The following is a 16918-nucleotide window of genomic DNA, read 5'->3' as shown; positions in this document are numbered from 1 at the left end:
AGGAAAATATCTCAACACGATAAAAGGCATATATGATAAACCATCAGCTAACATCATATTAAATGGCACTAAACTGAAGGCTTTCCCCCTTAAATCAGGAACAAGACAGGGTTGTCCACTCTCTCCACTCTTATTTAATGTGGTACTAGAGGTTCTAGCCAGAGCAATCAGACAAGACAAAGAAATAAAAGGCATCAATATTTGAAAAGAAGAAGTAAAGGTATCACTTACATCGAAAATCCCAAAGAATCCACAAAAAAACTACTATAAACAATAAGCCAGTACAGTAAGGTCACAGGATACAAAATTAACATACAGAAGTCAATAGCCTTTCTATATGCCAACAAAAAAACATTTCAGAACGAAATCAAAAGAATAATCCCCTTCACGATTGCAAGAACAAAAATAAAATACTTAGGAATAAACATAACAAAGTATGTAAAGGACTTATATAATAAAAACTATAAACCATTGTTAAGGGAAATCAAAAAAGATATAATGAGATGGAAGAATATACCTTGTTCTTGGTTAGGAAGAATAAATATAATCAAGATGGCCATATTACCCAAAGCAATATACAAATTTAATGCAATTCCCATCAAAATTCCAATGACATTTTTTAAAGAAATAGAGCAAAAAATCTTCAGATTTCTATGGAATTATAAAAAACCCCAAATAGCCAAAGCAATCTTAAAGAAGAAGAATTAAGGTGGGGGCATTACAATACCTGTTTTCAAACTAAATATATTATAGGGCCACGACAATCAAAACAGCATGGTATTGGCAGAAAAATAGACACTCAGACCAATGGAACAGAATAGAAAGTCCAGAAATAAAACCACATAATAATAGTCAAATAATTGTTGATAAAGGGCCCAACAACACACAATGGAGAAAAGAAAGCCTCTTCAATAAATGGTGCTGGGAAAACTGGAAAGCCACATGCAAAAGAATGAAACTGGACTACAGTTTGTCCCCCTGTACTAAAATTAACTCAAAATGGATCAAAGATCTAAACATAAGACCTGAAACAATTAAGTACATAGAAGAAGACATAGGTACTAAACTCATGGACCTGGGTTTTAAAGAGCATTTTATGAATTTGACTCCACAGGCAAGAGAAGTGAAGGCAAAAATTAATGAATGGGACTACATCAGACTAAGAAGTTTTTGCTCAGCAAGAGAAACTGATAACAAAATAAACAGAAGGCCAACTAAATGGAAAATGATATTTTCAAACAACAGCTCAGATAAGGGCCTAATATCCAAATATACAAAAAACTCATAAAACTCAACAAACAAACAAACAATCCAATAAAAAATGGGAAGAGGACATGAACAGACACTTCTCCCAGGAAGAAATACAAATGGCCAACAGATATATGAAAAGATGCTCATCTTCTTTAGTTATTAGAGAAATGCAAATCAAAACTGCAATGAGATACCACCTCACACCTGTTAGATTAGCCATTATCAACAAGACGGGTAATAGCAAATGTTGGAGAGGCTGTGGAGAAAAAGGAACCCTCATACACTGTTGGTGAGAATGTAAAGTAGTACAACCACTATGGAAGAAAGTATGGTGGTTCCTCAAAAAACTGAAAATAGAACTACGTTATGACCCAGCAATCCCTCTACTGGGTATATACCCCCAAAACTCAGAAATATTGATCCGTAAAGACACATGCAGCCCCATGTTCATTGCAGCATTGTTCACAGTGGCCAGGACATGGAAACAACCAAAAAGCCTTTCAATAGATGACTGGATAAAGAAGATATGGCACATATACACTATGGAATACTACTCAGCCATAAGAAATGATGACATCGGATCATTTACAGCAAAATGGTGGGATCTTGGTAACATGACACGAAGTGAAATAAGTAAATCAGAAAAAAACAGGAACTGCATTATTCCATACGTAGGTGGGACATAAAAGTGAAACTAAGAGACATTGATAAGAGTGTGGTGGTTACGGGGGGAAGGGGGAAAGGGAGAGGGAAAGGGGGAGGGGGAGGGGCAAAAGAAAAGTAGATAGCAGGTGACAGAGGACAATCTGACTTTGGGTGATGGGTATGCAACATAATTGAACGACAAAATAACCTGGACTTGTTATCTTTGAATATATGTATCCTGATTTATTGATGTCGCCCCATTAAAAAAATAAAATTAAAAAAAAAAAAAAAGAAATGGAACTAAATGTTCAAATGTGTCAGGTAGGTATGCTATTTGGTTTGTCATTGCCAGTATATGCTTTTATAGTAAAAATGAAAATGAAATCATGTACAGTTATCCCTTGACATGCTGAGGTTCATTTTTCATGGTCTCATTCTATCACAGATTTTTAAATTGTATATGTATATCTAGTTTTGTATCACGGATTTTTTGCTATATCGCGAGATTTTGCGGTATATAGGTATTGTTATATATTTATTATTTTAATTATTTTTGTGGTAAAATAAGCATTTTCTAGCTTAAAAAATTAAAAACAATATAAAAATATATAAAATATTAATTAAAACATTAAAATAATATTAAGTCAAAATAAAATATTTAACATATAGCAGATGAGTAGACAAAGACTCACACATATGGAAAATGCAGCTACCGCTGCTTCCACTTGAACTAGTTTGCCCACGTGAGATTGTACATGGCACATTATTGGCTGATAGATGGGAGGCCACCAACCAGAGGTACCTTCATTAGCGCTGCATAGCTAATTCATCATCATCTTCATCATTCAAGTTGTAGTATATTCACAGGTGAGTATCCATATAGAATTTTTTATGTTGTTAAAATTACGTAGGTTTAAGAGTATAGAAAATGTTTAAGAGCATAGGAAGTGTTTATTAGAGTGTGGGAAAGGTTAATAGCAGTGTGGGAAAGGTTTATGAGAGTGTGGGGAGAGTTTATAAAGTCTTAAAATAATAAAATAAATATAAGGTTGCTACTTTGTGGATTTCTGCTTATCGTGGGGGTTCTGGAACCTGACTGCTGCACTAGATGAGGAACCACTGGATATCAAATTTCATTTTCAGTTTTACAATTTTTCTTAGGAAAGTCTTAATAGGTAGTATGATTAATCCATCTAATTTACTTATTTAATCCACAAGCCCATACTGTGCCTGAGGTATACTCCAGGTGCTAGGATGGGAAAATGAGAGAGAATGGGGTAGTTGTTACTCCATACGGATCAAGTCTGGGCGCTAGTTTCATCATTCACCAGCTGTACATGATTGGGCAAACTATCAATACTTAACCTCTCTTCACCTCATTTCCTCACTTCTAAAATGGAATCATAGTATATACTTCACGGAATTTTTGGTGGACTAAGTGAAGTAATGTATATCAAATGCTTAGCATAGTACCTGACAAATTAAGGGTCTTCAACCTAATGATCTGTACTTTGATCAGGAATGGTCTGAGTATGTACTTTCCAATATATGGGTATTTATAAATTAAACATGTGTATAACTATATTAAAATAATATATGAAATATAAAAACACACATAAAAATAAAAATTAAAAATGGTTAGGCTTAAAAAAATAAATGAAAATAGTTTAAAACTTTTCTCCTGGAGCCCAATGGATTACTTTTGACAGTTCTGCTAGGGTGAGTACAATCCTCTCAGGAGACCACTGAGCTGGCAATTGATACATATGCTTCCTGTTATTATTATTCTTTCCTCTCATTTTCCCTGTCCCTGCCCGTCCAGTCTTTCATCCATTCTATATGATGCTAGGAGCAGGGAGTGTAAAAAAAATAGGACACACATCTGTCCTCATGGAGCTCACAGTCTGGACAGGTAAGCCTAACAGGTTCTAAAGCATACTGTGATCAGCGCTACTGCAGAGATACATCTAAGATGCTTGAGAAATGCAGCACAGAGTGAATGACTGCCCGGCAGAACTGGCAAAATCCTCACAGATGTCTATGGTGGCAGTTGATAGCAATTAAGTGTATTGACAAGTTGAGTGAGTGACCTTCAGGGGGGGAGTGAATTCTCTCCACCACTGGCAGGGCTGAAGCTGAGGCTGGGGAAATCACAGCTGGCAGGAATATTGCAGTAATCTGCCATGGTGGAAATGCACTGATTCCTTCATTCGCTCATTTATTCCACAAATGCACCAGGAACTGTTGGTGCTAAGTTTGCTTAGAACTCTGTGTTTCCATGATGTTACTTCATAAAACAGTAATAATGCATTCTGATAACACCTGGGAAGGGGCAGCCAGAGATGAGCTGCGCGCTGGGAGTGACTTTCTCCAGGATCATGAATAGAGCAACTGGTGGCAGAGACAGGTAATTAACTTAGTCCTCTGATACATATTTGATTTGCAATCCATTAAACCATATCTAAATCACCAGAAAGGCTAAATTATTCATTAATTTTTTTAAAAAAGGCTTGCAATAAAATCTTCACATTAAAGTGAACTCCAGCACAGGATGCCATCGAACTAAATTATGCAGCTGCTGAGAGGCCCAGCACTTTATGTAATTCTGTCTCTGAAAGGCTCAATGTGCTATGTGTAACCCAACTGTGTCTTAAAATATCCTTGTAGGGAAGAGGGAAGACATTATCAATCATGTTTTAGGAACAAGAAAATGGTCTCAGGGCTATGTAATTCAGCTGTGCTCAGACTCCAGGCAAGTCCTTCCATCCTGAAGCCATCCAAGCCTTTTGTTTCACTGATCCTGATCTTTTTTTGGACATTATTAGGAGCCTAAGACAGTGAGGGTACAAACACAAGTAAGACGTGGTCCTGCTCTCACAGGCCTTACAATTGAGCAAGGCAAGTAAGAACTCTGAAGAAATGAGCATACAATAAGTGAGCACATACTAAGATCTAGTATTAATAATCAAACAGAATGTTGATAATGATTATAAGGGAACCTAATAACTACAGCAAAATCATAAAACATAACAAATGAAAATAACCTTTCAACTAGATGCCCTGTGCCTAATCTCTCTTCTCAAGAGTTTAAAACAGACTAGCTTAATTGATCAAACATCTGCCTAGAAGGCTTCTCTGAGGCCTTTGTGAGCTTCAGAGAGGAATTGTGGGTGGGAGACACAAGGCTAAGTTTACAATGGTGGCACAGAGCCAAAATGAGCCATGGCCATGGGTTAATAAGAGCAGATAAAGAACCTCATTCTCAGTCTATTCTGTATGGATGGGAGTGTAATAGAATTGGGAGAAAAACTGGGTTGTCATTCTCATTCTGGAGCCTGTAAAATCTCAAAGACTCTCCTTCTAAATCAGGTTTGCACTACAACAGTGCCTGACACCAATGGCATAGGTAACATCATGTTGTAAAAAACTTTAATAAAAGGTCTACCAGGCAATCCTTGCCTCTTTGTATTCTTTTTTATTTTTATTTTTATTCAGTAAGAGGAGGGGAGAAAAAGAGACAGACTCATGCATGGGCCCAACTGGGATCCACCCAGCAAGCCCACTAGGGGGGCGATGCTCTGTTCACATGGGGTGTTGCTCTGTTGCTCAGCAACTGAGCTCTTTTTAGTGCCTGGGGCAGAGGCCATGGAGCTACCCTCAGTGCCTGGGGCCAACTTGCTCCAATTAAGCCATGGCTGCAGGGGGGGGGAGGGGGGGAGAAGCAGATGGGTGCCTCTCCTGTGTGCCCTGATTGGGAATCAAACCCGGGACATTCACATACCAACCGATGCTCTACCACTAAGCCCACCATCCAGGGCCTTGTATTCTTTTAAGTTATGGCAAGATTCAAAGGAGATGGTAACTTATTAACAGAATATAATGTAAAAGGCAACATGAGATGAGGGAAATATATTAACTAGTCTGGCACTCAGAGAAGAGAGAGGTTACTTGTATAAACAGTCAAAGCTTCATGAGGGAGATGGTCTCTAAGCTGGACCTTGAAGGACAGGAAGCTGATATGGCAGCATATTCTAACCATCAGGCAGAAGAGCATGGGGCAAGCCATAAGTATGGCACTTATATTCATAGAAGGTATTAAATAGACTAGAAATAGACTTATATATCCTGTTTTAGAAATTTGGCAATACTGTTCCAACATTACAAGGATAGAAATACCTAGAATTTAATTGAAACCTTATAAGATCAAATAGCTTTCCACTTCCTTTTCCAAGTCTTATAAAAAAATCAAAGAATTTACAAAAAGATAATCTTCATTAATCCCAAATGGAAACTAGGCAAATGTCCATGAACAGTAGAATGGATAGTGTGAGAGTCACACAGTAAAACAATATCAGCAATAAAGTGAGCGCTATGTTGAATCCTATAAAATGCTAAGTGAGAGAAACCAGATACAAGAGAGTACCAGATACTGTAAAACTAGCATTGGGGGTTGTGAGGAGACAGTGACAGTTAGAGACAATGACAGGGAGGAAGTACAATCAGGCTTCTGGGGTGCTGATGTTGTTCTCTTTCTTGATCTGGGTGAGGTCACCCAGACTTGTTCAGTTTGTGAAACTTTATGAAAGTTTACTTACATGGATGCATACTTCTCCATGACCAACGAGAACTAAAGGTCTAAGACTCAAAAGTGATTAGTTGTTAATCACTGGTGCTTACTCTGGACTTGGGGAAAATTTGCAAATGTGGCTGGGGAGGCAGTATCACTGGTAGTTTAAATTTGTATTTATTATTAAGAGTTTTGAAGCTGTAATGTCCATTGTCCAAAGCTAATTTTAAACTTTAATTGACATTTAATTTGATGATTAATTTCCTCTTTATTGCTATTTGCAGAGAGTGTTTAATTTCTACACTGACATTTTAAATAATAGTTGATGATAATTAGTGTTTCAGGGCATTTCTTCCCCGACTAGCACTCCTTGAACATGTTTCAAATTCCTGAGGTATGTATCCCACACAAGAGGTTGTTTTGATCCTTTGGGGATGCAGGCCCACTACCAGTAAGACTGAAGAGAAGACAGAGCCACAATGTGAGCTGTAAGTGACACATACTGGAGGACATAATGTGGGAGACTGAAAGCTGGCAATGCCCTCTCAGTTTAAGAATTAGCCAAAGGTTAAGTTTCCCCCCACACCTCCATATTGGCTATGAAGCTGAGTATTTGCACTCATCCCATCCTCCCCCCCACTTCACTTGCTTGCTTAAGTTGCTAGAAGCAATTTACATGCCCTTCTTCTCACCCGTTGTTTGTTCTGATGTTGGTTGATTTCAGTTATGCAGGGTGGAGGGTTTTCTGCATTTGGGAGAATTCTTGGGTTGCCTTGGAGATGTGTGACTTTGTATCAGAGACTTCCTTATTTACACAATGCTCTGCTCTATAAATAATGCGGTTTGAGGGTAGAGACTCAGCTTTTTGCAAGCTACCTTGGCATTGCAGAGAGACCTCCCAATCCCATCCTTTTTCTCTCTGAGTTTGTTTCTTCATTCCACACTGTTCTCACTCAGGACCTGGACAATTACAATACTAGCTATGCTGGTCCACGGCAACGTAACTCATTCACAACATATGGCAGCTTTCAGCATGTATTTCACCAGGCAAAGAGGTAATTCAAGACTTAAAGACCAGGCCAGAGTACAACTTGAAAAACTTTGCTCAAATAAGGGATGCAATTTACATGGCATAAATCAGGAGTTGGGCTGCTAGAAAGAACTAGCTTGTCAGCATCTAGGTCATGTTTTATGTCATGGCATTCATGGGGACTTAGGCTTAACCAGCTCTGTGCCACCTCTGAAATATCTCCCACAAACGTTTCAGTTTGAGACCTGGAGACACCACAACCCTGCCTTAATCTATACCTCATGATCTATGCACACGAATTCCTTAAGAATGTCTCAGGTGGAGAACTCTGGGCAATTACATCCAATAGTGGCAAAATTGACTGCAGATAACCTTTTATCTCCTATATGTGGCTCTCTCTGTTTTTGGGAGGTGGGGCAAGAAGGGATTTAAAAAAATATTTAAATTGATTTGCTATATTTGTACAGTCTACCCTTTTAATCTATGACCTAACAAGAAATAAATATACTTCCATACATTTTGCCTTAGCAATCAGCATACCAATTTTCAGAAAGAATTCTCTGACAAGTATAGCTGAATGCTTATTAACCTAAAAGTGAGTTAACAAACAGTAATATTTCAGCATCTATTTTCTGAGTATCCCCTGAGTTTAACAATAAACTATAGCCTGGAAGGATGCTGGAAAAAATTGAATTGAACAGGTTGTATTCCAGGATATGCCCTGTACAAGGTGAATATAGCCTGGTATGTGGGACCCGCATAGTAGCCATTCACTAAGTCATAGTTTAAAATATTATTTACAGAGCCTGGAGAAAAACAATTACTGAGACTTCTCATGGAAACAAAAATAGCAGAATAAGCCAACTGATACTTCTAGAGTGGGAAGATGATAACTTTGAGTTTGAACTGTTTTAGAAAGTAAAAGAGACTGCCTGCAATACAGTGATGACAGACACCTGTGCATACTTCTTCACACTAAAATACTGCAAAGCTTAAAGTGGCAACAGAAGAAAAGTTGCTGCACAATCACAGAATTTTGTCATTCACTTTTAATTTGGGGTGAGATGGAGAGGTCCAGTGTTGTGGGGTGGGGGGGAACACTGGCTTCTCTGTTTCAAACTCATGGTTTGACATTGCTCTGTCACTTATCAGATGTGAGCAAACTAAACCATCTCTGCTTCCTCATCTGTCAAACAGGAATAAGTTAGGCCTCTCAGGAGGGGTGGAGAGGGAGACTGGAGATAAAGTAAGGGGCACTTTGTAGAGGGCCTGGCACATACAAGTACCCTAGATCCTTAAAGTCACAAACAAGATTCTTTCTTTTTTTAAGATTGGAGAGGAGACAGAAAGACAGACTTCCACTTGTGCCCTAACCACTGGTGACCACCACCTGGGGCTGATGCTCTGTCCACTTGGGGCTCACACTTGCAACCAAGCTATTTTTAGTGCCTGAGGCAGAGGCTCCATGGAACCATACTTAGCACCCAGGACTGATGCACTTGAACCAATTGAGCCATGGCTGCAGGAGGAAAAGAAAATGAATGAGAGAGAGAGAAAGAGAGAGAGAAAGAGAAGAGGGAGGCAGAGGAGAGGAGAAGCAAATGGCTACTTCTCTTGTGTGCCTTGACTGGGAATCAAACCTGGGACTTCCACATACCACGTTAATGCTCTACCACTGAACCAACCATCCAGGGACCACAAATAAGATTCTTAAAGACCTCGATCTCATGTGTTTAGCAACTATTGTCAGCCCAGTGCCTGTTACATAAAGTAGGAAAATGGCAAGTATGATTTGCTCCTATTTAAAATGATAAAAACCAAGATATCAAAGAAGATCGATTTCTTCAATAAACATTTGACCAGTAGTATGCATTAGAATATTAAAGAACTGACAATGCAATGTTAGAGTGTGTTTTCATTGAATCATACTTCTGATAGTCTCTTAATTTTTGTCAAGTTTGTCTATCTACAATTTTTGAAACTTTTGAGAACTTGAAACTGCTCCCCATTAGAGTAATTGGCATGCCATTTGCATATTTAGCTGCTCAGAAATGGAGACATCAAAATGTCCTAATCACTTTTACATTCCATATCATCACCCAAATTTGGGACCATAATTCCATTTTAAGTTATTTTAACATATTTCTACTCTAGACAATCTGCCTTGGTCAACAACTAAATTAGACACTGGATACAAAGAAAGTGAAAGGAACAAACCACTTGGTAGCATCAGCAGGAGTTTGGACTGAAAAATATTCAAAAGGAAGGCAAAGGGCTAGAAACAAGTTCCACCTGGGAAATTTCTATGCTTAATGAAAATGCTTTTGCTAGTAGCACAGATGTTATTTAATTACCAAATTCAATAGCTTCAGCACTATGCCCAGCAGTACACTGATGGACAGAACTAAGATGATGACCTTGTGTTTTCAGAGAAAAGGAAAGACTGTAGTTTTGAGAAAACAGCAAATATCAGACTCTTTACCAAAGGCTAATAATTGGTAGGAGTGTCCAATTTAATAAACAAAACATTCTTACCATGGTCAATATTATGTTTTATGAGGTTCAACTAGTTCTACCCAAGTTCAATTCACTCTATCAATCCTGAAACTACCCATCTACAATTGAGCTCCGGGAACATGGTGGGCACACAGAGGGCAGTCTCTAGGGAATAACTAGAGAGACATCATGTCCTGCTTGTAAATAGTTTTCCCTCTTTAATGTATCCCTGAGAAAAACTAATGTGTTACCTGGCAGAAGCGACCCATTAATTCACTCTGACATTAGCACTTGATTCAACTATAAACAGAGAAGAAGGACACATAGCTAGGACCTACTGAACAGTACCTATACGTAGTTTCTGGAATTTTACTGAATTTGAAAAGATTTCATTTTCTTCAGCATGCTATGTATACTGGTTATATTTCTAAGTACTCAGAAACAGGTAGAAGAAAATATCCTGTTGGGTTATGGTCTAAGTGTTCTTCATGTACCGTCTCGTTTAATACAATGGCTATGGCAAATGTATTATTTTCTCTAAGTTAATAGATAAGGTAACTGAGGCTCAAAGAGTTAAGAAATGTGTCCAAGGTCACTTAAGTAGGAAGAAGTAAACCAGGACTCAAATATAGGTCATTCTGAGTTGAGCTGGTTCTCTGAATCATGGCAGGACACTACTCTTGATTTCTTGGTTTTGAAGAATGAAAATGTAGATACACTTGACACAGAGCCCTATTTGGGAAAGGCCCTAAGGGTGGCAAAAGGGAAGGCTGCATATCAGGTGGCCAGGGCAGCATGAGGCCAGTGGGCACCTGTGCTGGAAGCTGCTGAAGGAGGAACAGTCACCCTAAGTGAACTTGCACACTTGGGCCCGGTCGATGAGCAGAGATGTATATATAACACATAGGGCAATCTGACCCCAAAGCCGGTGTTTTGCAACAATGCAGTATTGTTGTAGCTAAAGCAAGTCAGGGGTCAAAAATGACATTTATGAATTCTTCAAATAATGTAGTATTATTGGAAAGACAGCTGCAAGGCATACTTGAGTGGCAAACTCAAAGAAAGCCAGATGACTTCTCTCTGAACAAAGAGTATTATATATCCTAGAAAATGCAGAACTCTATATAATGGAGCACTACTTTTAACATTCTAAAATAATTTACAAATTCACCTTTCTCTCATTTCTCTAACTTTGTAGAGCACCAATTGAATATAGTAAACTTTATCACTTTACAAAAATGTGATGATAAATATGACTACTCCAATATGGGGCTCAAGTGTGTCAGGAGGACAATGAAACATCCTTTTTCATTATCCAAAGTAAACTGCTTGATAATTACATGAAAAAATTTTCTCACATTATCCCATGACCAAAAATATCTTTAAAAGTGTCCTCTCATAATTCAGTTTTGATTTCCTAAAATAAAAATGTGAAAATTAAACTCAAAAGCTATATATAAATCATTTTACAAATTTTTTCCCATAAAAAGTTATTTATTTGTTTATTTTTCCTCAAGAGAATACCTGAATTTGTAATTGGTAGCTTATTTTGTCTTTCATTATGAAAATAACCATTCTTCAATGAGTTCAAACTTTTTCTGGAGCCACGAAGCCTGTTATATATGTCTTACTTGTTTGTTTAAAGATGCACATAATGACATTTTTTAGGTTTAAAATGACTCATTCAAAATTGTTTGAATGCAATTATGTATGTGGGGAATTTTAATTATCAGCTATCTACATGGTTGCAATATTACCCAGAGGGCTGTAGTTCTTTCTTAATTAAAAATATCTGAACTATATTAAAATATGAATAGAATATTGCAAGGAAGAAGTTTACCAAGCAGTTAGCAAATCAATTTCAGTAAGCACTCCTTAAGAATTACTAGTGCCCTTCCTTATCAGAGGATTAGAAAGCCAGTTGTCCTGTACTTTTTTGTTTTTGTAAGAGCCTTTAATTTTCCTTTGTCATAAGGTTGCTTCTTGTTGGCACTTTGTGGGAGCTCAAAATTTCAGAGGGATGTCCACTTATAATTCCTGATTGCAGTACCTTGCTGGCTAGGTGGATGGCTCAGATAGTGCCCGCAGTGGTCAGCGCCCAGGAAATGACATAACCATCCATCCGCCTGGTTGCTCAAGTTCTAAACCTAACGTCAGCCTCAATTCCTCCTGTTTCCTCTTCCCTATATCTTGTCAGTCTACCTCTCAAATATGCTAGCAATCTACCACTTCCTTCATCCTCACTCTCTCCCATCGGAGTGATGGATTGCCTCAGCTACTGTCCCTGCCCTGTTGCATCCATTCTTGACAAAGCTAGAGGAAACTTTTTTTTTAAATTTTTTTTAAAAATTTTATTCATTTTAGAGAGGAGAGAGAAAGGGAGAGAGAGAAACATGGAGAGAGAGAGGAGAGAGAAACAGAGAGAGAAGGTGGGGAGGAGCTGAAAGCATCAACTCCCATATGTGCCTTGACCAGGCAAGCCCAGGGTTTCGAACCAGCGACCTCAGCATTTCCAGGTCGATGCTTTATCCACTGTGCCACCACAGGTCAGGCGAGGAAACTTTTTGAATGTAAATATCACTGCTTGCTTAAAGCCTCTCAAAGACATGGAATAAATGCCAGCTCCTTACCGTGGCCTTCCTGACCTTACGTGATCAGGGCTGTTTACTTCTGACCTCAACGTCTCTTGTTTTCTCCCTGTCCATGTGTCCCAGCTACATGGGCCTACTTTATTCCTCAAAAACGCTCACTTCAGGAGCTTTCTACTCACTCTTCCTGATGCCTAAAGCACTATTTCTGGGTTCTTCGCAGAGCTGGCTGCTTCTTAGACTTCACTCTCAACTGAAATGTTACCTGCACAGTTAGATACCATATTTCCCCATGTATAAGACACACCTTTTTCAAAAAATTTGGGGTCTAAAAACTGGGTGTGTCTTATACAGTGGCTATAGGGTTTTTTTCTTGCATTTCCCGCTTTTTTGCGCTTGTCTTTTGCTCATTGTTTAATGATGCATAAAACTTGAGTTCAATGGCTTTATGTAATAATTTTTTTTCCCAAATTTCGGGCCCCCAAATTAAGGTGCGTCTTATACATGGGGAAATACGATAATCCCTGAAGTATCCCCATTCTGCCCAACCCTGCACTCTGTTCCATAATCCTGTTTCTCTTTCCCAGACCTTTATCACAGTTTACAATATTTTGTGTACTTGGTTGTTATTGCCTGTATCTCCCCACAGATAGCAGCCCCCAAGGAGAGGGTTCCTGTCTGTCTTGGTCAGTGTATCTCCAGCACCTGGTAGCTGTCTGGCCTGATAGGTGTAACAGAGGGGGAAATGCTCTTACTCATCCCAGAAGCAGAACGAGAATAGCTGTATACCATCAGCTGGAGGCCCTTAATGTCAGAGGCCCAGCTAAGGTGGGTCTTCTTCTCCCAGGATAATCAAAATCTTCTCCTTACATCAGTATATTTCCTATGAGTCATATTGGTAGATTCTCTGTAGGCCTGACTGAACTCATAATGTCTGTATTATAATTCAATATTGGGGCCACACCAGTCATGGTATTAAGTCTTAAACATCTTGAGAGAAAAAAAACTTTTCCATTTAAATTACATCCATTTGTGGAGGCAATTAAGTAAGAAAAAGAAGTAAAATATCCACCTTGGGAAGAAAGCAGAACTATATTTGCACTGACATGATCTTATATAGAGAAAAATCTTAAGGATTTCATAAAACCCAGTTAGAACTAATGTTCAGCAAGGCTGCAAGATACAAAATCAATAGAAAAATCAATTGTATTACTACATACTAGCAATGAATAAGTCAAAAATGAAATTAAGAGAATAATTCCATTCTCAATAGCATAAAAAAGAATAAAATACTTAAGAATCAATTTAACAAAAGAAGTGTAAGACTTCTACACTAAAAACTACAAAACATTGCTGAAATAAAGACACAAATAAATAGAAAGACATCTTGTGAATTGGTAGGTTTACTATTGTTAAAATGGCAATATTCCACAAATTCCAGCTGCCGTTTTATTTTTTTTTAATTTTTTAAGAAATTGACAAGCTGATCCTCAAATTCACATGGAAATGCAAGGGATCCAGCAAAGCAAAATCAGGCAAGAAAAGGAAGAATGAGGTTGGAAGACTCATACTTCCTGATTTCAAAGCCTACTACAAAACTGGAGTAATCAAGACAGTGTATAACTGCATGAGGATAGACGTCTAGATCAACAGAACAGAACCAAGAGGCCAAAATAAACTCTGACATGTATAGTCAACTGATTTTCAAAAAGGGTGACAATTCCAACAGAAAAAAACACTCTTTCAACCTATGGTGCTGGCACAACTGGATATCCACATGCAAAGGAAGGTAGTTGAACTTTCCATTCTGAACATATATAAAAATTAACTCAAAATGGACCATAGGACTAAATTTAAGAGCTAAAACTATAGAGCTCTTAGAAAAAAACATAGAAGTAAATGTTTGTGACTTTGGATTTGGCAAGGATTTTTTAGATATAATACCAAAGGCATAAAGAGAAGAAAGAAAATAGATAAATTGAACTTCATCAAAATTAAATTTTTTTGTGCTTCAAAGGACACCATTAAGAAATGAAAAGGCAATTAACAGAATGGAAGAAAATATTTATATATGACATAACTGACAAAAAACTTGTATCCAAACTCTTACAACCGAACAATAAGAAGAAAATCCAATTTAAAAATAGGCAAAGGATTTGAATAGACATTTCTCCAAAGGAAATATACAAACAGGTAAAAGGCAATGAAAACATGCTCAACATCTTTAGCCATCAGGGAAATGCAAATCAGAACCACAGCGATATACCATACCACTGGATGGCTGAAGTAAAAAGGACAGATGATAAGAAGTATTGCCCAGGATATGGAGAATTTGGACCTCCTCCCCCACCCCCACCCCCACCATTGCTGGTGGGAATATAAAATAGCACAGCCATTCTGGAATACAGGTTGACAGTTTCTCAAAAGTTAAATGTAAAGTTCCATATAGACCAGCAATTCTACTCCTATGTACATACCAAGAGCACTATAACTTATGTCCACACAAAACCTTGCATATGAATGTTCATAGTAGCATCATCCATAATAGCCCCAAAGGAGAAACTACCAATGTCTTTCAACTGATAAAAGAATAAGCAAATATGGCATATCCATATAATGAATTATTATTTGGGCATAAAAACAATTAAACTGTTACAACATAGATGAACCTTGAAAACAGTTAGCTAAGTGAAAGAAGTCAGACACAAAGGACACATATTGTACAATTCCATTTACATGAAATATTGAGAACAGGCAAATCCACAGATATAAGAAGTAGGTTGATGGTTCTCAGGACTGTTAATGAGCGTGAAGTTTCTTCTAGGGTGACGAAAATGATTTAAAATCAGATAGTGGTGATGGTTACACAACTTTGTGAATCTACTATAAAAGGTTGACTTCAGTATTGTGTGAACTGAATCTTAGTAAAACAGTCATTAAAAGTCACCCTAAGAGTTTCTGGTATCCAGGGAAAACCACTTTGTAGAGTTAGTACGCACACAATCTTGTTTGCACAGATTCTCACTTGCAAACATGAAATGGAGATAATGTCAATAATTAGAACCCTTTCACAATGACAACGAATTTCCTATTTAAATGGTATCTCTGGAAAAACACTCCATTTTCACTGTAAATTCACTTTGAAATGAACAGACTGTCTATGTCTTCAATAATTTTACATCCTATTAAACTGAGATGATCACATTCACAAACTAAACCATATACTGTAGTGACCATGTGAGTTGTTAGAGATCAAATTTCATTAGTCTGAAGTTTGACACTGAGGTCAAATCTCCCTGCACAGTGCTTTGGCCTTTATCCCTTCATCAAAGACCAAGCTCTGCCCCCTCCTGAAGCCATGCCTGCCAGTCTCCTCAGTGGAAGTGGACAGGCGGTAGCTCAGAGGGCTTCTGTGTACAGCAGACACATGTCAGGTTTGCGCTGCAAAGTCTGCAGCGAGCAGCTGTAAGAGGGTTTCCTGAAACAATGCAAACAGCATCTGGAAACTGTCTTATCCTAAAAGCTTCCTAAATAAAGAGAATGGGTGAGGGACAGGCCCCTGCTCTCTCTCCACACTTGATCCCCTTTGCTCCTTTCATTATTTCCCAGTATATGAGAGACTGTTTTCCAGGAAGTGGACTTTGCTGAGTGGCTAGGTACTTAAAGTCTATTTGTGCCTAATTTTGATGCTCTGGTTTTACAATATTTCTACAGAAGATTTTACAAAATGAAAATAAACAACCTTTTGGCTATACAGAGTGACGGAGTCTACCTAATGGAAAGCAGTGGCAAAGAAATTAGGGGGACATGGGGTGGAGTACTTCTCCAAGACTGGCTCTGGTTCCGTTATTGGCAGCCTTGCAATGTAGAATGAATCTGTGAGGCTTATTGGCTGTTTTCCAATTATTAACAAAACCAAAGAAAAAAGTTACAGTTAGGTAGAACAAGAATATTTGTTTTAGAAATATTAAAAAAATGAGAAAACATGCAAAAATATTATTGACCACTTTTATCCTAAATCACCATGAAACAAATCCACTTTCATTAGGTTAAGTGAGTTACTATTTTTTCTTACCTGCAAACATACAAATATGCACATAAGCATGAAAAATAAAGAGGAAAACACATTTATTTTATCTTTTGATGTTTCTTAAAGAAAGACCACTGACCACTACTTTTATGACTAAACACCTGGTTATGCAGAATGGCAAGGTAGACAGAGCAGTGGCCAGACTCAGGAAATCTGGGTTCAAGCTGTGGTTCCCAAACTAACTTGAGCTGCATAACTGCTCTGAACCAGAATTTCCTCATCTGAGAAAAGGAGATGACGTCAGTCTCCAC

At 38.0% G+C, this 16918-nt stretch overlaps 1 protein-coding gene across 9 annotated transcripts in view; it reads right to left on the bottom strand.

Annotated features, from left to right (window-relative positions):
* The window catches only part of CFAP20DC (CFAP20 domain containing), a 401527-nt gene that overhangs the window by 110407 nt on the left and 274202 nt on the right, over nucleotides 1-16918 (bottom strand). The window lies entirely within an intron of this gene.

Source organism: Saccopteryx leptura, chromosome 10 (genome assembly GCF_036850995.1).
Source record: "Saccopteryx leptura isolate mSacLep1 chromosome 10, mSacLep1_pri_phased_curated, whole genome shotgun sequence".
Classification (NCBI taxonomy): Eukaryota; Metazoa; Chordata; class Mammalia; order Chiroptera; family Emballonuridae; genus Saccopteryx; species Saccopteryx leptura.
This window is presented reverse-complemented; position numbering and strand designations above follow the sequence as displayed.